A 22,815-nucleotide genomic window follows, 5' to 3' on the forward strand; every position below is an offset into this window, starting at 1 on the left:
ACTGCAAAAGCCGCAATGTGCTTGCAACTCGCACGGTTCGCGGGGCGAGCAGGCAACGAACCACTTAACGAACTTAGTGCCGTAGTGAAGCACGTTCGGGGCATTAAGGAGTGCCTATTCAAATTTTTACGATCAATATATTTCTCTCAATTAAATATATTCCTGCCCCTTTATTACACGGCCCTGCTATATGCACGAAACGGCGACTCGAGGAGATAAATTTCGCATTTATACACGTATGATCGAGTCTCCTTGTATCACTAAACTGCACGCGATGAATCGTCGGCATCGCCGTAGTTATGAATAAGCGATCCTACTCAATTTTCGATTCAAAACTATTTCGCGTCAACTATCTGTAACGAGATTCGTCTCATCGTCAAGGAACCTATTATACATCAATTCGCATGTTTGATGACCAGACTGCTGCCACGATCCGCATTCAATGTTGGGTACATGACGAACTCATGATCAATACTCCATTGCGCATGGATTAGATACATTATGCATCATTGTATACACATATCGCAACATTATACATATATTACTCACACCTGCAGGAAGATACTGCGATTATTCCTTTTCTAAAGATCTGCTGTTTTCAGTAATATCCCGTGGCTATTTCTCTCACACGTTCAATGACGCACCGTCGTCGTCGTCGTCGTTCGTTTCTTGTTACACGTTATATTATAATAAACTATAAACTCCGTTCTCTTCGCGTTACACCTGTAACAAGAAAAATCAAAACGAGACAAGATTAATCACCATAAATTTCGGTTAAAGAGTGTAAAAATAACACGTAACGAATACGCAGGGTTTGAAAAACGTCTAGAATCTTGCAAGAAGAAAAAAAGAAAAAAAACAACAACAACAACCAACAACAAAGTCGTTGCGTGCAATAGTTGTACAGTTATAATATTCTCTACGTTACACGAGAAATTACTGTACACATTATAGGCTGACTTTATGATCATTATTATATATGTTTGCTTATCGGGTTGTCGACGAGGATTTTACCTATACAACAATATGTCTGTACAGGCAACGTATCCAACATGCAACATCGTGTCATCACCTACAAGGTGCATATCCGAGAATATATGAAGATAGAAAAGAAGGAAAGGTAAAGACAAAAAGAGAAGGAGAGAGAAGAGTGAAAGGCAAAGGGGTAGCGATTTTCGCGGGCAGAAATTCGGGCTAGTCTGCGGGGGTTGGGTGGGGCTGGAAGGGGGTTGGCGGCCGTGTGACGGGCGCCGGGGGTGGCGCCGCGACGCTCCGGCGCCTACCGGCCGCCGAGACGCTGCTGCTGATGCTGGGTGGCTGGATGGCTGGATGGCTGGCTCCATCCATACAGCTCCCTCTCTCTCTCTCTCTCTCTCTCTCTCTCTCTCTCTCTTTCTCTGCCCCTGCAAGAGTGCCGGGGATCGCGGACGATCCCCCACCCCCACCCCCTTCGCTCAACGCACACATCGTACAGGCACATACATAACACCTATAATACATAGGTAGATATATCTCACATCATACGTGCCCGCTAATAAACTATTCGCGTTACATGCTCTATTGTTTATTCGTCGACTTGTTTGTTTGTTTGTTTGTTTTTAACCGATCAATTATATCATACGATAGAATTAACAAAGTACGTGAGAAAACGAGAAACGAGAACAGTTTTCGATACGCGCGATCGGTTGGAATTAGGTACGACGGCGTGAGAAAAAAAGAAAAAAAGGTTCCTATTTTGGAAACCGTACACAGAGGTTTACTATATTATAGCCAAGTTTAAGGGAGGAATCGGCGGGGGGAGGTTGCAGAGCTGCATAGCATTTAATTTGATAGAGTTGAAATTGATACCGATTACGTACCTACTTTTTTTTGTTAGGGTGAAGACAACCGATGTATTGTAACCTAAGTATTCTATGAGCACGTATACGTATATTGTATAGGTATAATAGTCTAAAGACTCGCGAGTCGACGTCACAACTTTTCCCTCCTAATTCTCCTCCTGCTTCAGCTTATAGGTGTATATATATATATATATACAATAGTATATACTCAATCTTCTTTGAGTTCTTCTTCACACGGATTTTTCCTCAAGTATTTAACCGTTTTTCGGAATATAACTCAGCGTGGATTTTTGTCACGTTTATACGGAGGTTAGGTAGAACTACCTTTGGGATCATATTTCTTATACTATTACGTATACGGTATACACGATATGTGTATACGAGGGTTATAATGATCTAGCTGCGGGCTTAGATTCTATTTTATCATCCGTCGAATCACTGGAATATCTATCGTGGAGGAAATGATACATACTTGTAATAAAAATTCACATACGGTATAGCAGAAGTTGAATTTACAGTCGCAGTATGAGACTCAGTTTAATACTGCATTGAATATTGTACTGTAGTCGTTGTAGGAATCTTCTTGCAGAATCGGAATAATCGTCTTATTGACTATACCGTATATACGTACGAATTTCTATTGCACCCTTTTCTCCGTGTACAATGATGCAAGCATGTTATACGCATATTCCAGGGTGGCCACAACTTTTTGGGAATAAAATTCCATGAGATTTCCATTTTTCCAGTACTAGTAAGTTACTAGAACCTAAATCGTTCAGCTTAATAACTCTACGTTCGTTTCAGATTCATTTCGAATTGAAGAAAAATGTAATGTACAAAAAAGTCATTTCAAGCCAATTTGTTTTCTCGACGAAAAATGTAGACTTGTTACCTCAAAAAATCATTTCAGATTCCCATGACTGAAAACAGATACTTGCCATGACCAATCAACAAATCCCCTGACAATTCCAGGTTTTCGATGACCCCTTTTAAATACCCTGACATTTCCAGCTATTTTCCGGGTTTTCCAGGTGTGTGGCCACCCTGTATTATACACTCGATGTATACAATGTTTACATCCTACGTATACGTATCGTTATACAACGCATTACACAACCGTATATTATGCAACGCGTATTGTTGTCAATTTTTATTCGCGATGCAAGAAAAGAAAAGGAAAGAGGAAAGCAGCAGTTGCAGTGCCGGAAAAAGAAAAGGGCGTTACTCGACAAAAAGGGAACACAACTAATAGGGTCTTCCCACCGTAACAATCCTTCCTTCCAACCCACCCCTGTAATAAATCCCAAGACTCGGTAGGTATATAACCGTGATAACGAGATTGTGCGTCCGGCGTTAGCTGTTCAAATGCGCATACCTTACTCCTATCCAAGTTTTCTTCTTCTTTTTTTTTTTGTTTTTTTTTGTTTTTTTTTTTTTTTGCCAAAATTTCGTTGGCCGCAAATCTTCAATTTCGAAAGCAAAAGCGTTATTTTTATATACACAAGCAACCTGTGCACCCTTGATTCGAAAATTGCCGTTGCATTATACCTACTCGTATCCATCTACGTTACGCAATACACGTAGGTACATAGATATATTTTTCGCAGCTTTGACCGGATTACATATTATATACATATGTAGCTATGTATATAAGTATACCTGTATAATACTTGTTGTATATTTATATTAACAATCCTAATTCATACAAAGTATACACGATACGTTATCCACACACACGTGCGTACAGCATATAGGTATACATAGATACACGTGTGATGCGGATTGACACTTTACTCCGTGGCACCACCTCCTCCTCTCGCTCACTCTCTCTCTCTTTCTCCTTCGCATCCCTCGCTCATATTTAATCCAAGTTTACCCTTGTTTGTCGAGTTTTGGGTTACAGGTCGCCTAATGGATTATCCTTATATCTCATGGTGGGCCGTTCGTCCGCGCCGGCGCGTTATTTATACACATTATATATAAATATACCATCTGTATGTATACATGCAGTAATACCGATGCATGTATACAACGCAGTATTGCACAATGTATTAATATATATATATAACTGTAGTTATGTAACGTTATTAATATTGTACATGCACGGAAGACGACCGATTTGAATCAAATCGTGGTGTTCACCACCACCTTACATAATATTATATATCCTGAAGTTACATGACAATATGTAATCGCAGAATGCAGCAATTTCACTTATTGTTAGTTTCCTGCATGCATCCTTTACTGTACGTACGATATACATATGCATATAGTTATTGCATATAGGCATAATATATGTGCCAAAGTGCACGTTTCGCTTCTTCGCATTTCTTATATGTAAGAAGGCGTATATGATACACATGCATACATACATATATACATATATATATATACCGAGTTTAGATGTATTGTAAGAATAGCGGACGCATTGCGTCCGGGGGTTCATATTTACTCAACTTATTAGAAGATTTCCACCCCTGCAGCTAGTATTATGTTATACACATGTGTGCGCGTATATATACCATCATAACGTATACTATCTACACGTATACATAGTTATGTATACCTAAGAGATTTTTATCCACAGACTGACTCACTAACTGCCTATGCACTTTCATGCTCTTGTTACCTCAATGTGTAGTCTTCTTTTGTCCCATATATACGTATACTCCTATGTATTATTATCATTATTTTGCTTCTGAATTTTCTCTTACACCAGCATTCGCAGATCGTTTCATCTACAGCGACGCGAAAAATTGACATTAACCCTTCGAGTCATGGTGGTAAGTATTTTTACCACCTATTTTATATCCATTATTTGCATATTCAGAAGACTTTTCATCATATTTCATTGCAGTTTTTTTCTATTTCTGATGGAATACCAATAGGTTTTCAATACGTGAAGAGTAATTATTGCGACGCAATGGAACCTGTGATTGTTAGAAACAAATCGATTGATTAAAATCGTTAAAATTGAAGGAATAATTCATTTCTCTCTCTTTTTGCATAGACTGTAAGTTTTTGGAGTCGCTGATTACGAATCTGAAATCGGATTTTGAAAATTGAGCATGGCAAATTTAATTAGCGACTTCGAAAACCCTTACGTCGAATTTTTTTAACCGGATTTTATCAAGTTCGAAATTTTCGTCCACCACATTGGATCCTACATGTTGAATCTATAAAATTTGATTTCAGATTCAAAAACCATGACATACTATCTTGTTATAAAACTTGACTCAGCACAATAATGTACGACTCAAAGGGTTAACGTTATTATATTAATTTTGGACACGGAAACGAGAAAAAAAATAAATACACATGTCAGGAATATTAGAGACTGCACTAAGGGAAATTTTTAGTTTCGGTTACCGCTCAGTCTTTAATTATTTTAATTTTTTACCAAAATAGAAAAATATAGTTCTAGGTAGAAAATGAAAATTAGATTTCTAGCTGTTACCAGAAAGTCCAGTATCCGTTACTACTCTTTCTCATTGCGGTCACTGTTACTATATTTTCTTGCAACTGTTGCGAAAATTTAATGCTTGTGCAACAATAAATTGATTTTAAAGCCTTATTTAACTAAAAAAGTAGAGTAAACCGAAAAAACTGATATTGCGTTGAAATAACCAAAAAAAGATCGACAATTGCGCAAAATGGTTAGGCGGAGCTCGTTTTTCGTAGTTCCAACAATATTCAAATAGTTTTTTTAACGATACCTGTTTTACTGAATTTTTCTAGTTACTGTAACAAATGAAATTTTTCTCAGTGTAGGTAAACACGGTATAGGTGGGTATACCTTATCAATACATCGTGTCTGGAAACGGAGCCATAGATTAAGTATATATAATACCATCTACATATAAATATAACATGTTATGAAAATGATGATGGCTTTTACCGTGATAAGCATTACGAGCACAATTTTCCTATCCCATACGTATTTCATTTCATATATATTTAATCACTATTCTTCATTTATCTACACATAAGTACCTGTACGTGCACTGATTTGGCCGTATATAAAATGGTATCGCACACTTATTGTTAGTTGTTAGGCTTATAACTTGATATATTTATAATATTAATGGGATAACGAGGAAGACTCCTACTGTAATCGCTGTATGTAACGAGTTTGCTTGTTTGTCCCTCGTCTATAACTAAATACGAGAAATATCCCGCCTGCATTCATAATACAACCGCCGCCGTGAAAATTGCCGAATAATTTCAAATTAGATCGTGCTCGTCATGCTTGCCCCATAATTTTTGCATGGTAACGAACCTTTCCGTTACGCTTATTTATACGTGTAGAATTATATGTAATCGTATGTATCGAAATATACAATACCGCACAAAGAAGAAAGGACTTGAAAAAAAATTTTTAAAAATTTGTAGGGGACGTTGTAGAAATAAAAATAATAATAATAACAACAACAAGACAACGTCGCTGTGTATTATTCTATACTTCGTTGAACGCGTCGTCGCGAATTATTTTCTTTCCTTCCTTTTTTCATTTTCTTTGAACGCGTTTCTCCAACAACTACTCGTGTGTCATAATTTGTATAAAAACCATATAATCGTATTTTCGTTTTTCAAATTCAACATCACGCGTTAACCCTTTGAGTCACGCGTTATTGTGCTGAGTCAACTTTTGTAAAGAGATAGTATTATATGGGTTTTGGGTTCGCTGATTACGAATCTGAAATCAGATTTTGAAAATTCAACACGGTGAACCCAATCAACGATACAACAATTTACATTATGCTGCAATGATTACTCTCGAGTACCTATTGAAAATCTGTTAGGATATTATGAGAAATAGTAAAAAACCGCTAAGTAATATGTTGAAAAATTCTCTAAATATATATAAAAAAAAAAAATGGATGTACGATAGGTGTTAAAAAAACGATCCTTACCGTAATATTCTCAATAAATACAGAACGACAGAGAAAGTGACAAGGGAAGTGGGAAAAAAAAACCGCACAAAAACGACAAGGACAACGGAAAATAAATAAATCAGGGCAAAAAAGAGGAGAAGCAAAAAAAAGCCTGCAGGACTGATGTCTCCCATAATTGCTAATTTTTACCGTACATAAGTGAATGATTTCTGATTTCGAGCACGAACCGCATAGTGAAAATATTGAAGGTAGTGTGCTTATGATGTTTTGGGTATACGAATTGCCTCAGTCGTCTCATCTCATCTCATCTCATCTCATCTCATTTCATTTAATTTCATCTCGTTTCATCTCGTCTGATTGTCAGGGCGGCTGGACAATTAGCATCGCGCGTGCAGAAACAATTAGGTCTAATGCATCGGACTGCAAAGCCACAACAAGACGACGCCTGCTGCATTTCTCCACCGCCATGGCGGTCATGCTTGATACAAATCGCTCTGAACGCCCTTTCGTTACATTAGAAAGAGTCGAAACTACTCGATTCTGGGTGCTGCTGCTCTGCTGGTGCAATGGGATAATTCGATTGACGCGCAGGAGACTTAATGTTGTACCTTACATGTATACGTACGAATATCCTTTTTTCGTGATTGATTTATAGATTAATGATTACAGCCGCGTATGCATACAACTCATAGTTACAGCGATTAAAATTGTATTTTTTCTCATAATACCTAAATAGTCTTTTAATTATATAACGTGTTGATTTTAATTTCTCTCGCACTATATTTTCGTCTTTCGTATCGATAAAAAATAAAACAACAACTACGGACAATTATGTAACGTGTTAACACACTTATTCAGTAATTGAACGGCGGTAATTTATTTCTGCAGTTATTTTGCTGAATCGACGGTACATTGTGATGCGTATGACATTACACATAACTATAATGTATGTTTTGAATATCTCGTTAATTGTTCCGACATCTCTTCTCTCTCCCTCCTTTTCTTTTCTTGGTTTTCGAATACGTGTGTCTTTTATTTTCTTCTCTCATTGTCAGTTCTTGAACAAGCCACCGCAGCGTCAGCTAGATCTCTGAATTTACATTACGACGAAAAACCTTTTTTACGATACGCACATATATATATATATATATACATACATGCATATACACATTCATATGTTACACCTTGAACTAAATGCCTGCCTAATGACGAATCCATGATGCATGTCCGTGACGAACGAATTGCGTCATAATTATGACCGATCAATTCATTGAATGAAAGTGTAAAAAAATGTTCAACGTGAAGTTACATTCTATAGTATGTATCGGTTATGGATTGAACGATGGTAATCAATTACGTTATTATTATAGAGAAACAAAATATGACCATTTAGCAAATTTGTTTTTATTTTAGAATCGGAATTATAGACTGGAAGTGATAAAAATCATCGAAAAAATGTAATCGGAAATGGCGGTGTATAATTTCTAGAACAAGCGCAGAAAAATTATGTAGTCGTAAATTACAATTCTCCGTGACAAATTATACATATACGTGTAATATGTTATAAAAATAATTTCATCGAGGATTCCCAGACTTATATAAAAATATAAACTTTATTATTATTATTATACGTAACGTGAGGTTTCGTTTCCGCTGCAAGTAAATAATTATAAACCGCTCACGAGATAATTTTTTTTTTTTTTTCAAACAAATTGTCGTTCACAACGAGGGCGGATCAATTTCTTGAATATTTTCGATCCTAATATAATTTACATCCACACAAATTGGCGAGGAATAAAGACGAAGAAGAAGAAGTGGGGGTGGTTAAAGTGTGATTAAAACGCTGAATATAGACCTTCCTTCCTTCCTAATTTTACTACATACGTCTTCTTCCCTGCTCATCAGCAGTTCTTCTTCTTCTTCTTCTTTCTCCCACCTGGACCCGGCAGTTTCTTCAGAATATGATTTTCCCAGCCTATTTCCGAGCCTCAACGACGACGACGACGACGCTTCGCAACCTCTCTATTTATAAAAACTTGTGCCGGAACTTACTAATACTAATTTCTGTCCCCTCCCATGTTGTAATACATATATACATGTGTCAAATGTTGGGAGATTTGACTTCGGTACAACGAGTGAAACATATGACAAGTAACAACGAAAAAAAAAAAAATCCGAGTATATAAAAATCAGCGAAGGAGTAAAAGTTTATTCACAAATCGGTGATTATGTTTTCTCTATACATTCTGCTGTCGAGTTACTTTCCCGCTAGTCCATTGATCCGTAACGTTACAATCGACACGTGGGACAGCCGTAAAGTATGTATACGTAGAAGAATTTGATCAATCAATTAGTCGATTTATAGACGTGTGACCAGAAATAAGGCAGGCAAAGAGAAGCTTGCAAGGCGAAGGCAAAAGGCAGCTGTGTTTATGCGTGAACCTCAAACGCAGCCCACGTCCAGCAACCAAGGCAAGGCAAGAGGATAGAAGAACGCGTTATGTGTGCGCTTGTGGATAGACGTAAAATACACACAAGCAGCTCGAGAATATCGATGATAACATTCTGTACAAGACTAGAACACTGCCTGCTGATCTCTGGGGAACAAAACGTATCGAGTTATTTGAAGCGAAAGAATCAGACGTTCCCAGTTCCCTATCATAGTTAGACTGGTATTGTTGCTATCTTGCAATTAGTATTATCGGCTATGCGTAAAATATTCATGCACACGTTATCGTCGATATGAAAACGAATGAATCGAAATTTGTCAGACGAGAGGAAAGAAATTGATCTTAGACGTGTGTGTAAACAAACGGTCGGCCTAATTGCGTTGATACAAGTAAAAGAGAGACGGGATGGAATAATTGGCGTTATTCCTAACCTGTCAATTGTTTCTCAACCTCCTCTTTGACTCTAATTCTGAATCACGTCTATTTCGAGTGATGAATATATATGTACCTTGTACGCTACTACAGAGAGAAGCGAATGAATGATACACGCGTGAGAGTCGCGGTGTTTATCCGTACGGTCAAAATAGGCGAACGTCAGTCACAATAATATCATCGAGCTTCGCGATTCGCCGGGGGTGTAGAATTTCTCCCCTTTTTAGTGCCACTCGTCAGGGAGCTGAGCGAGAGGGATGAGAATCGCAGCAGCAAAAGTAAAAGTAACGCGATTGTGTAAATACGAAAACCCAAGTTGAGTAGCGAGCAGGGAACGCGGCAACATCGCTTTCCAGGTACTAACACGGTCAGCGGGACCGCAAGACTGAGTGTGTGAGAAAGAGAGAGACAGAGTGAGAGAACGTGAGTAGAGACGGAAAAACGCCCATCGTAGTAGGACATCTCCATAAATCGCATGGTTTAGGGAAATGACAATAATGAGAGAAGTGTGGAATGGATACAAAAGGAGTGAGGTAGAGAGACAGAGAGAGAGAGAGAGAGAGAGAAATGTAGATACTACAATAGGCAAAAATAAAATCAATAAACTTTCGAAGTTTCTTTAGATCGTCGGAAGTATTCATCGCGTTGTAAAAATTGTCTGGCTACGTACCGTGCGTAGATTATCCTGCACATAGGTGGTCAAAACAACAACCCCCGATCCTCGTTGGCAATACTAGTCTCTCCGCCCCGTGTCTTAAATAAATCAATTGTCACACCGCCACTCTTAGCCTCTCTTCGGCGGATCGAGAACCAACCACCCGAACTACACCAGCGCCAAATCAGAGTCAGCGACTCAAGTCCGCATTCCGCGTTCCGGTTGTCGAAACGACGGAATTTCGTCAAGGATTTGATTTCCGAATTCTTGAATAAGTGACGATCGTCGGTTCGTTCCTGTTACTGTAGTTGCTTTCTCACACAATCTTTGGACAGATTTTTTCGTCCTGTCGAACGGTTTGTAATTCAGTCGGATTTTTTCGGAGTCACCGCAACACTGTCAAGTTGTCGATAATTTCCAGCACCTCGTAACTCGCGGTTCAATTCCGACGGACCGCTGTTCGAATCTTAACAAAACAACACACGATCGCACCGACTCGATCGACTTTCGTATGTTTAACGACGAGGTGGATTATTTCAGGTTGTTTTTCACACGGTTAATACGATCGTCGATCTTTTGACCCCGTTCTCTCTCTTGTTCCAGATTCTTCTTCGATCTGTAAACTTGTTGATTCGGTATCGAAAACGGTGTTTGAATCGTCGGAACGATTAGATCGCGCGCTCGTGTACAACAAGAGATGAAACAAAACGAACGAAAGAGAGAGAGAAAGGGAAGGTCGAGAACTCGACGTATGTACGTTTCGTCGAGTTTCGGAATCTTTACCGTATAAGGAAGCGCGCGCGTTAAATGATCGCCAAAAATGCGAACGGCGTTTACCTTGCGTCTCGTGTAAAAAAATCGCTCGCTCTTCAACGGTTTATCCGTTATTTACTTCTGTTTTCAAGATTCGATGGCCAATCGTCACGCGTCGAACTTTGAATTTAAACACACTTGGCTTCACTCTCGCCGCGGTTTTTCATTTGCACGTTCTAGCGGGACGGGGATAAATAGAAGAGAAGACTGAATAATGTACGAAGATTTGATATTGTAAGCGGAAGGCACGCTTTGCGCGTGACTCGTACGTCGTACACAATAATGCACGATACAAATTAACCAACCAACTAAAGAAATTATAAGTATACGAGTTCGGTCAGTCGTCGTTTTGCGGTCGATGGCTGATTCAGCCTCCTGACATTGATATCGCATCGTTTCATGCGATACAATATACCCTTATATGGCGAACGGGAGGAAAAGCCATAGAAAGGAGAAACGAACTGCGCAGAATGTGCATATACATAGAGATGTACACAAACATTTCCAACATACAGCTTCCTCCCTGACTAGATAATGTTCATCCGTATCCTGTTATGACTCTGAATATTCAGTTAGAATATGAGACATAGAGAGAGAGAGAGAGAGAGAGAGAAAGAGAGACGGAGAGAGAGATGTTGACGTGTAAAAACTTGGCAATTAAATATGCGTGTAAATTTTTACGTCATTCTTTTGTTTTGATATTACATCAACGGAGAATTTTTCCCCGTATAAGCCGTTGTGCGAAGAAATGCATATAATAACATCGTAATAACAACGTCGCAAGGAATTTGCAATGGAAATAAATAATTTCAAACTATAAAGAAAAATAATAAGTTATTAAGTAACGGGAAGCCCGTAGCTGCTGAAATCTCTGATCGGCTTGCGAAACAGTTTCACTCACATATTATACCGTAAGGCATGTGATACATGCGTTGGGCTGCAAGCCGAGATACGAAATGCGGAGAGACTGGGTTTGTTTGTTTGCATAACGTACAACCAGATTCTGTGGGCGCAGTTGATCGGTTTACTAAAAAGGGGCATGCGAAGCCCACACTCGATGTTATACCTGCATGGTGTGGAAACCGACGAATTAACACGCTATTAAACGATGCTGCTGCCGCTGCTTTCGCATCGTCGAAATTAGAGGAAAAAAGTCAAGATTCGTGATGGAAAACAGATGAAAATAGATTTTAAAGTTACCTATAGAAAAATCTGAAATTTGAAACCAATTGTGAGTTATTTACCCCCAAGGAGAGTCAAAAACAAACAACAACCTTGACCGTATTTGCTTGTATCTTTTTTTTCTGTGGAGAACTGAATCTAAAATTAATTCTCTGATCCGAAAAAAATGGATTTTCAAACTTTCGATCAGGTCGAAGCGATTGGGGTTAAGTAAAAAAAAAATAGAAAAAAAACAGATCGCAATGAATTGAGGGGATAAAAACTACACATGGGAAGTTGAATTGAAAAACGAAACAAGTTTGAAGATTTCAGATGAATTTTCTCATCCACGCCTGCAGCGTGCAGGTACATACATTACCGACGATTCGTTTCCAACCTAATCCTGAAGGCGGACACACCCATGATATGCGTGCGTATAATAATAACTAACGGGATGTATTAAATATAAATACGAGCAATGTAACGTTAAATTATCATGCAAATGCGGAAAAAAGACGTGACAGCTGCGCAATTTCCTTTAATATTCTTTTATCTTCGATAATCGTTTCAAACCCACCACGGAAGTGGTGAAAATAATACGTGAAATGTGTGATTACATTTATATACACACACATGCATATAACACATATCACGTCACAGACCGCAAGTTCTCAATTTATCACGCGAAGAACTTCGACGCTTATCTATTATATGATATATGTACGATAGAGGAACGTTTTTCCATCGAAGATTGAAGGAAAAAATAATCGAATTTTCTGGATATTCCATACTCTGTTTTAATTTTAATTCTCCAAACTGATGCCGCTTATTTTGTTTCCATCTTCAAAATGAACAACTCTCGCATAGTTTCACATCGAACGATTGCAGGCCGCGACAGTTTTCCCGAGTCCTTTTCACAACCAACATGTGCTGCCACCCATCGACGATACGGCGAATGACGAAAAAGCCCGGGTGGCGAAAGATTCGAACTAATGATATAAATTGAGATATTCAATAATCAAATATATTATACGCGACTTTTCTTACAGGGTAATGGAAGATTTTTTAAACGTGCAAGAAGAAGAGAAAATCGTCGTAGAGATTCAATTTTGCTGTATCGATTAACTTTTCAATGAAAATTTGATCATTTTCTCTCGTCTGTAATAATTGTGCATACCGTTGGAATGGCAAACATTGTCACTTTACACTCAAGCTTATTGGCGCCAAAGAGAAGAAGGTATAACTCCATATTGTATCACCGGTATTATTACTCCCGCCTTCTCTTCTATCCGCTCAATTATCTGTACACGTCAAACAATAAACAGCATTCATAACGAGAATTAATCCATTGATTTCTAATTGTTAATAAGCGATCCACCTGAATCCAACTGCGTAATACCCTTCCATTCCAGCTAACTTATTCTTGGTCCGAAACAAAATGCGAATTCGATTCTATACGAATTATGTGACAGTGACTGGCGATGAAGCCGACGTGAGAGATTGAGAGTCATTGTCATATCATTCTTATAGAATCGAACTCGCATTTTGTTTCGCACCGATAGCCGGAGAGGGAAGGCATTAATGAATATTAGTGTACGATGTGTTTCCATATAAATAGACAAAAAAGCTGAAGGGTTCCTCTGATATATCACTTCCGATTCGTTCGCCTACGAAATCGGTTTGGACTTTCGGGGCATTGACAAGGGGAAGGTTCTAAGAAGAGTGTAAGAGTCTGGAATAGCGGGAGGCTTTTTGAACCACGTCTCCACTCGGAGTGCACCAGAGAATGAGTTGCGCGATTTTCCAGATAACCAAACAATAGATTGTCCGTAAAATTGGGAGACACATGCCCATGATCGCAAGACGGATAAGTCCCATGCATAAACGATTGTTACCGATTATAATTAAACGATTCAATGTAAAAATCATTCTTTGGTAAAGGTTCAAAGTTTCTCTGTTCCTTTTAGGGTTCCGTACCTCAAAAAAAACAAACGGAACCCTAATAAGATCACTTTTTTGCTGTCCATCCATCTGTCAAGACCTTCTTCCTCAGGAACTGGTAGAGGTATCAAGATGAAATTAATATCAAATACTAAGATCTACGGTCCCTTGGAGGTGTAAAAAATTCAAGCTTCTAAGTCAATGCAATCGAAAGATACGGCCATTTGTGTCACATATTTTGATACTCGCAAATTTACTCATCAGAACCTATAGGGTACACTTCCCGTTCACCTGGAATCATGTTTGGAGAAAAGAAAAGGATTCAAAGCACAAGTAAAAGAAGAAGTACAAAAATAGTTAATTTATACTTATATCAAATTAAAAAAATAATGAAGTTTGTACGAAACCCTCAGGGTGCGAGTTCTACTCGCACTTGTCCAGTTTTTTCTTGTGCTTCTTTTGCCTAACGAACAAAGAGGATAGCTGAGAAACATATCGGAATGAAGCGATTCAAATGCATAGGTAACGTATAAAAAAAAGCAGGAGCTGAGTTAATGAAGCGAGAACTATCTACATAAGGCCAATCCATCGCATGCGAATCAAAAGGACGAGGCATCGACGTGCTGGAAATTGGCAAAGTATTGCCGGTTCACGATCAGTGTCTGCAGACTTGTATAACTGGTTGTTTTATGTGTCGCCAGTTAGGTGTTAGCAATTTGGTCACCATTGTTCCGCAACTACAATTTATTCCCATAGAGATATTTATATACAATCTCTATGTTTATTCCCGGCCGCGGCAAGGACACGGCAGTTACTTGGCATCTGGTAAAGATTGCAGTATCTTAATAAAACGCGTTACATTACATATTATGCGAGAGAATAAGCAGAAGAAGAAGAAGAAGATCGAGCAGAAAAGCCAAAGATCCGCTGTTCCTCGAATAAAAGTGGAGCCGAGGAGTCGCGAAAAAGAAACGAGAGATAAAACTATATGACAAGGGAAATCGGGAAGGAGGAGTGAGAGAGATCAGAGAAGTTTGGCCGGGAAACGTAGACGAGCTGGCGCATCGCCACTCATCCTCTCCTCTCCTCTCCTCTTATTACTTCTTTTTGCCGAGCTACTGCCACTGCTGCTAGTTTATATTTATTACCAAACTAGGGAGAAACGGAGATACATACATATATAAACACACACACACTATATATATAATGTACAAAAGCGATGCGACCCAATGCTCTCATCTTGCTCTGCGATTCCATCTTCCGATGGTGTGTCCTTTTGGTATGTATTATATGTGTATGTGTGCACTTGTATGTATATATGGGTATTATACATGTCCGTCGCAATTTACTGAGCGCTCTGGCAATCGATCTCTATCTTTATTGCCGAGATCCGGTACTGCAGATATAGACGAATAGATGGACGGACGAATATGGATGGACTGCACACTGCACGGTATGGTTCTCCCTCCAACCATGAAAGTAGAATTTTAACCACACGTAGCCTGCATAACGCGAATCTAACCAACCTGAGGCTTGCATGACCTGAAAAAACTGATGATTTGCCTTGCGTATATGACAATAAATTGTAAATGTAGACGATTAACCGAGGAATAATATAATAATGTGTAGACAAAACGGGGATTCGCTTCGAAAACAAGGGTGGAGAATTTAACGGGTACGTGAAGTTGTTTTCTCTTTTATATATTTTTTTAGCTCTGTCGCATTGCGAAGAGAAAAAATTCGCGACCAGAAAGCGCAAATGCGGAATGGCTGGCGCATCGCATAAAAACAATAGTAGTGGTAGTAGTAGTAGTAGCAGTAGTGGTAACTCCGCGGAGGATTCGTCGTCGTGTAAGGGTGGTACAAAAGAGGAAACGGGAGGAGGGTTGGGTGGGAATATGTTTTGCCAAAACCCGGTGGCGTCTGGCTGGCGCCAAGAGGGCTGCGCCTTCTCCTCCACCTCCTCGAACTCGGTATACAACCCCCGGTTTACACGCCGCCAACACAGATATAACTTTTCTTTGCAGAACCGCGATCGCAGCTCCCGCGTTCCGCACCCTAGATTCTAGATTCTTGTAGAGTTTCCGTCAAGATTGATTGTATATATAAGGGAAGGAGAGAGAAGGAGGGAAATCACTGCTCGACGTCCCGCGGATATAATGTTTTGCAAACATGAAGAGGAACGGAAAAGAAACAGGCATGTTGTGTGTAATGGTCGTTCTGGAAGAAAAGTTACGCAACTATACGGGTACGAAAACTTTGCAGTTTTCTCAAGATGTGATCAATTTCATATTGATAATCTTTAGTTCTGCACAGATCAGATCCGGTGCATGGAGAAAGATTGGACGTTGAAATCCCCTGTCTTCAATTTTTTATACAGCCATACAAAGAGAAATAAAATACTAGAAGAAGAAGAAGAAGACGAGAAAAAAAGTAGAGTTCCTGACGTAAGAAACGACAAGGAATTAAACTGAATTTTTCACATTATTGCCAGGAGTAAACACGGCGTGTATTAAATTTTCAATAAAGAAACGCGAGTCGTGTATAATAATATTTCGATGCTGTGGTACCTTGCACACAATTGCGAGTCTACGGTTAATAAAAGAGACCCGAATGCTGAATATTACGGCCTGTCGTAAAAATAAGATTTCTTCAATTCGTCGTGCCGAGCGCCAATATAGCGCATGTATAATTAATAACCTGCAGATTAATGTACGCGAGATGTAGTCACGGGTAGTGTGATATACATATATTATAAAAGGATGCGCGCGATGGAGAGAAGAGAAGATCCTCCTGGGGTGTATTTAGGTCCGCATCATCATCGCGGTCTAAAACGATCGTTGCGGAATCTGAATAAGAATTAGCCTGAAATGGGCTGTGAGCTGGGTCGAGTGGTTCGTTGGAAGGCTCACGCCAGCCTCGGATATTAGGCACGGGACTAGAGGGGCATGTCGTGTATATTGCCGCTCTTTCATATGTTAAAAGCATTGTCTGCTCCTGCACAGTGTATGAAATATCGCGCGTTGTTAGAGAACGAGTGTGCAGATCAGAGAGTGAAAAACACCGTGTTGCAAATATGTAGAGGAAAAGCCTGCGAGCTGGTGTCCGTTTCGAATAACACATGTCAAAAAAGAATCATTTTTGTTTGGGTTTCTATTGAGATGAGTAAATTTCGATTCTATACATCGAGTAATAAGCAAGAACTTTATTTATTACTTGTAAAGTTTGTTTTTGTCTTTTTTACCTTGCTAATTATAAGTCTTGATGTTTTTCGTTGATAGCTGTTATAGGTGCCTGTTCCGAAGAGAAAGGAAAACGTTTTCACCAAAATGTGATGGGCTTTAACGTTATCAACGTTATCAGGGGCAGTGTAACGAGAGCATTATGGGTGATTACGTTTGGGGTTTGATACGAGAAAGTTCATACGAAAATAAAAGAAGTGCGAAAAATATTTATTTAAAAATTTTTTTTATCTATTCTTTTACATTTGTAGTCTATTGTTGATTATTAGTTTTTAATAAAAGCGATTTGAATGCAAAACTGAAGTTTGTTTAATTGTTATTTACAACGGTGCTTGAGAAAATAGCTAATTTTTCCATAAAATACGAAAAATATCGTTCTGGTTTCTACAAAAACAAACTTTATCTTGTAAAACTGTTCTTTCATTTATTAGCCACGTAGACGGAATGAAGATTTGACATCTGAAACTCAGACTCACAAGTTGTGTTGACCGGTATAATCGATCCTCAACCGGATGCTCATTCGTGATTACAGACCTATTGTTTAATCACACTTCTGTGTATACACGGCCCAGTCCACCAATTATCAACAAATGAACGGGACGTCAAAAAATCGATTTGACTGAAATTTTTGCGTCTTGTAGTGTGTACTAAGGTATAAAAGTTCACTAAGTTCGAACCTTCCAGTACTCACCGTTCGCGAGAAATGCCACATCAAAGTTTATCGTTTCGACCTAATTGAGGTTTAAACGCGAGTTGTTTTCGTATCGTTATCATAAAAAAAAAAAAATGTATGAAAAAATAGTCATCTTGTGAGAAAAATTCTCATCTTTCCGAATATGCTATTCATTTCTGGACAATTTTTCGTAATCAATCTCAAAAAGACGTTTTTTCGAATTTTTCATATAACATGCCTATTTTTTCATAATTTATTTTATGCCGATAACGATACAAAAACAATTCGCGCTTAAACTTCAATTAGGTCGAAATGATAAACTTTGATGTGGCATTTCTCGTGAACAGCAAGTCCGAGAAGGTTCAAACTAGGTGAACTTTTCAATATTATTAAACACTACAAGAGGTAAAAATTTCAGAAAAATCGATTTTTTGACGTTCCGTTTGTTTGTTGATAATTGGTGGACTGGCCCCTACATAGCGTCTTTTCTACCATCGATGTGCCGAAGCAAAGATAAAATAACAAATTCTTGCATGTCTCCCCGAAAGTAAAACGTATGAAAGAGAAAACTACCGCTTCCCTCAATAACCAAGTTCTGTTCGATGACCGTTGGCTTTTATTGATTTTCTCTATCTTATTCCGTACCGACCGAGTCTTGTTTTCCCAATGAAGAAAGAGAAGCCAGGCGAATTCTAACCCCAAACAAATGACGTTCGGAGATTTTTTTGTCACGTTTGCGGAAGTGACGTTGTTAGCTGCCATGGAGCAGTAGTGGTTCTGGGTTCTATACATGGAAGAGCGTATAGTCGCGGTGATTCCGGAGTGCAGGAATCATCCCCAGTCAAGTCCAAGTTCGCGCTTGACTGGCTTTTCAGATTCTGAAGAATCACCCAACCCGCCATCGCACCCCAACTGCAGAACGTCGTAGAAATCGCTAACGGAAACGGATGCACCGGAAGCCGGGAGCTACCGGGGAATTTCTATTCTCGCTTACGTGGCTTGGTGGTGGCTTTTCGACTCAGTATCATAGATGACGTGTACATGCACCATGGGTACACATACATGTACTAAGTCAGTAGAGTCCCGGTGCCGATCGGGAAGAAGGAGTTTTGCATCGATGACACGAGGATCGCTGCGGCACGTGTCGGTATAAAAGACTATTTGTACCGTTCATCAATCATCCCCATGCGTCTCCTCGATCACGCTTCACGGGACAATAACGCACCCGGGAAAATAAGAATTAATAGATATAACGATATCTCGCCAGTGTTTTTACACATACGTATCTCTTACTGCACGAGAATGAAGGAGTCAACAAGGTTTCTTTGAGTAAATGCAGAATTAGCTGGATGAGTTGACTTGTCTTCGATTAACGGGAATTTTGAAGGGGAACCTATACCCAGATAGCGCACTTATCCAAAGGCTGACTATCGTTCGAATACAAAAAGTTGACGGTTTGTCAAATTAAAAAAATGCCGACGCGTTGTTGACAAAAAATAGACGAAGGGTCGGTTATTCTTGAATGGCTATAGATCGTCAAAAAACTAAACTCAAACTTGACATGCAGTATACTTCGTGTTTGGGAACGTCATTTGAAATGCCAAGTATAAGGCAATACGACTGGACAGCCCGTTGTCAAATATGGAAACTCGAGGCAAAAGTTTTTCACGTTTTTCAGACAAATAATTGTTAAATATTGTCAATATCTGGTGGCGGTTAGACTGACTAATCGATATCTCATACTTGACGTCAGCTGACTATTAGTTCATGTAATTAGCCTACTTGCAAATTATTGCCTTTTTGTCTTAACTGCTCAAAGTCAACTGAGAACCTAATAATAGTTGACGTCGTGTCTTGCCTTTACCGTGACATTTCAGAGGACATTCGAGCACTCCTGGTCGGTGTACGGTCAACAATAGACTCGTAATATGCTTATTCCCAGTTGACTTGGAATAGTTGACTGAGAATTTCAGTCGATGTTCAGTCAACTAACAGCCAACAGTGTGCTACCTGGGATAAACTCTGAAAACTTTGCAAACCGATGACGGATTGCGTAACTAAGAAAAAATTGGATGAATAGATGAACAATCTGTCTAATCGCGAAGTTGAACTTGGTAATCTTAGTGTAACGAAACGCTGGAAGAGAAAAATCACTATTATGCAAGTCTGAAGCAGTTCAGCTTGAAAATAATGAGCATGTTCGGTTGCTGGAAATTCGGAGACAATCCCAAAGTTACGAAATAGCCAGTTCGCCTAAAAATCCACAGTTATAACGTTACGGCCTTCTCCAACTTTACGTCCAATAACCAACTCCGGCAGTCTAGCGCTATAAACTCATTGAGAAGTTTCTGCAATTGCAGAGAAACAAAGAAAACGAGATTCGTACAAAAAATGGGGCGTTATAAGTCTCCCCGACGTGCCGTAGCCCCTACGATACATTTGGTAAAAAATGAAGAGGCCGTCGTACAGAAGGGTTTGAATACAATTATCAGCGGTACATCCTATCAATTATATTATACAATCTACACGCGTACTATACGCAATTATACCGTTATTGTGATAACGGTCTAGTATTCGGCGAGTGTGTCCCCGAGGCAGGAGGACTATTTAACGAGCAAGCAAGCAAGCCCAACCCCCGGCATTGGAGGCAGCAGCCGTGGAGGATCGAAGTGGCGGGAGGGCCGTTGACGCATCCGTTCTAAATCGTCGTGTGTTAATGGGATAACACTTAAATCGAAAGCTGTACGCGAAGGAACATTTGGCGACGACGGGGAAACGGAGATAGATAGAGAGAGAAGGGCATTAGTTTTGTTAGGATGACTGCAGCGAATGAATGCCAACAACTCACTCGTGTACAATTATAAAATACACACGTCAGGAGTTGGATAAGATAATGTCTCACTGCTTCATCCCACTTGCAACGATATACATGTATATATACAGCTATCTATGAGCAATTTTCTAACGACTCGATCAAATCCGCTGAAGTATGTGTACTGTGGGTACACTGTAATAATTATTCTCGCGGAGTGCAACTGCCTGCAGATCAAGGCCTAATGGCCTAATGGCCAAATCGCATCCCCCTCGATAAAGCACAATCAACGGGGCTTCGCCGTCTTCATCTGTCTTCTGACCCCGCATGCTCCATGCACTCCGATAATTAAAAGTTAAAACCCTCCTGATTCCTCTGACTAGTTACAATGTATATTAGGATGGTCCCCATTTAGAATGTTAACAAATTTATTCCGGATTCACCCCACCAAATCAACTATAAATAATTGAAAAACAATTCACAATTTTTTTCACATTTTTATATCAACTGTAACCCGTGCCTGTGAGAGGAAGGATTTCCCAATTTAAAATACACGTGTTTCGGACACGTTCCTAGTATATATTTTACTGTAAGAGTAATAATGTTCGAAAAAATCCATGAATGCGAGGTTCTAGGGAGCATGAGTGCTACTGTCTGAGAAAAAATTCACATCATCATACCAGGTAATACAGACAATTGCATTTCTTATAAATAAAAAGAAAAAGTCAAATTTCTAGGGTGAGCAACTCGTCGAGATTGGTTGGTACGATGATATGAATTTTTTCTCAGATAGTACCACTAATACTCACTTAATCTTCGCAATTGCAGATTGATTCGAACATCGTCACTCTTACAGTAAATTATATGCTGAGAATGTATCTGAAACAGGTGTATTTTAAACGGTGATATCCATCCATTTACAGGCACGGGTTAGAATTGATATAAAAATCTGAAAGAATTAGGAAATTGTTTTTGAATTATTTATAGTTGATTTGGGGGGTGGTCTGAAAAAAAAATCATCAACACCCTAAAGTAAGGATCACCCTAATGTATATGTATACGATTTGCACGGTGTGACTGAATGGTTCGTTTCTTAATTACCGTTCAAAGTTAAAGGCTAGCTAGCTGCACACGTCAATTTTCCAAGTAAAAAGATTTTTACTTGCAATACATGTACACGGGTAACCGGACTTCGTGTTACAGATATGATTCTAAAATTCCATACGTCGAAGCCGCTCGAACTGAATGACGTAACACAGCGAGCATGGTGCGGAACATGCACCCTGGCCAATACCAGAGATTGTAGAAAAAATATAGCAATCCGAAGGAATGGGAGATAAAATCGTTGAGGAGAAAGAAAATCCAATCAACGCTTACGAATCGCACGCGTATTGGCTACCGTGCGGCTGATGCAGCCGGATAAACGAACGGAGAAAACGTGCAGCAGAAGCAGCAGCCTAGCATCGATATCGTACCTATATCGGCGGAATTGAGTGAGAGCCATTTAATCAGAGTGAGTTCGATAAATATAAACGACTGGTGGTGGTGCGATGTTGAGCCCCTCTTATAACCTACTGTAATATAGTACAAAAGGAAAGCGGAGAAGCAAAACCGCCATAAATTTATCTCAATCTCTCCCGTAACACACAAACATACAAACGCACACACGCGCACACATGTGTGTGTATATACGATGATATAAATCTATTACTACCGGGTACGTGCGATGATGCATCTACATTGCACACCGAACGGTGAATCTGAGTGCAGCAGGAGAAGCAACCCTCTTTGCGACCGCCGTTACATACGTATACTATTCGAATGCGATGAAATATAGTTTTTGATTTGTCACAGTAGGCGATATCCCATTCTCGATGATACTTCGGTCATGTAATACACT

The 22,815-nt window shown here is 39.3% G+C and overlaps 1 long non-coding RNA gene across 1 annotated transcript; it reads left to right on the forward strand.

The window, feature by feature from the left end:
• Nucleotides 1-9,761: 9,761 nt before the first annotated feature.
• Nucleotides 9,762-13,587, forward strand: LOC124218285 (uncharacterized). The gene is made up of 2 exons (XR_006883008.2): nucleotides 9,762-9,974; nucleotides 13,297-13,587. It is a non-coding gene; the product is annotated as an uncharacterized lncRNA (long non-coding RNA).
• Nucleotides 13,588-22,815: the final 9,228 nt, after the last annotated feature.

Source organism: Neodiprion pinetum, chromosome 4, assembly GCF_021155775.2.
Source record: "Neodiprion pinetum isolate iyNeoPine1 chromosome 4, iyNeoPine1.2, whole genome shotgun sequence".
In the NCBI taxonomy this organism is placed as follows: domain Eukaryota; kingdom Metazoa; phylum Arthropoda; class Insecta; order Hymenoptera; family Diprionidae; genus Neodiprion; species Neodiprion pinetum.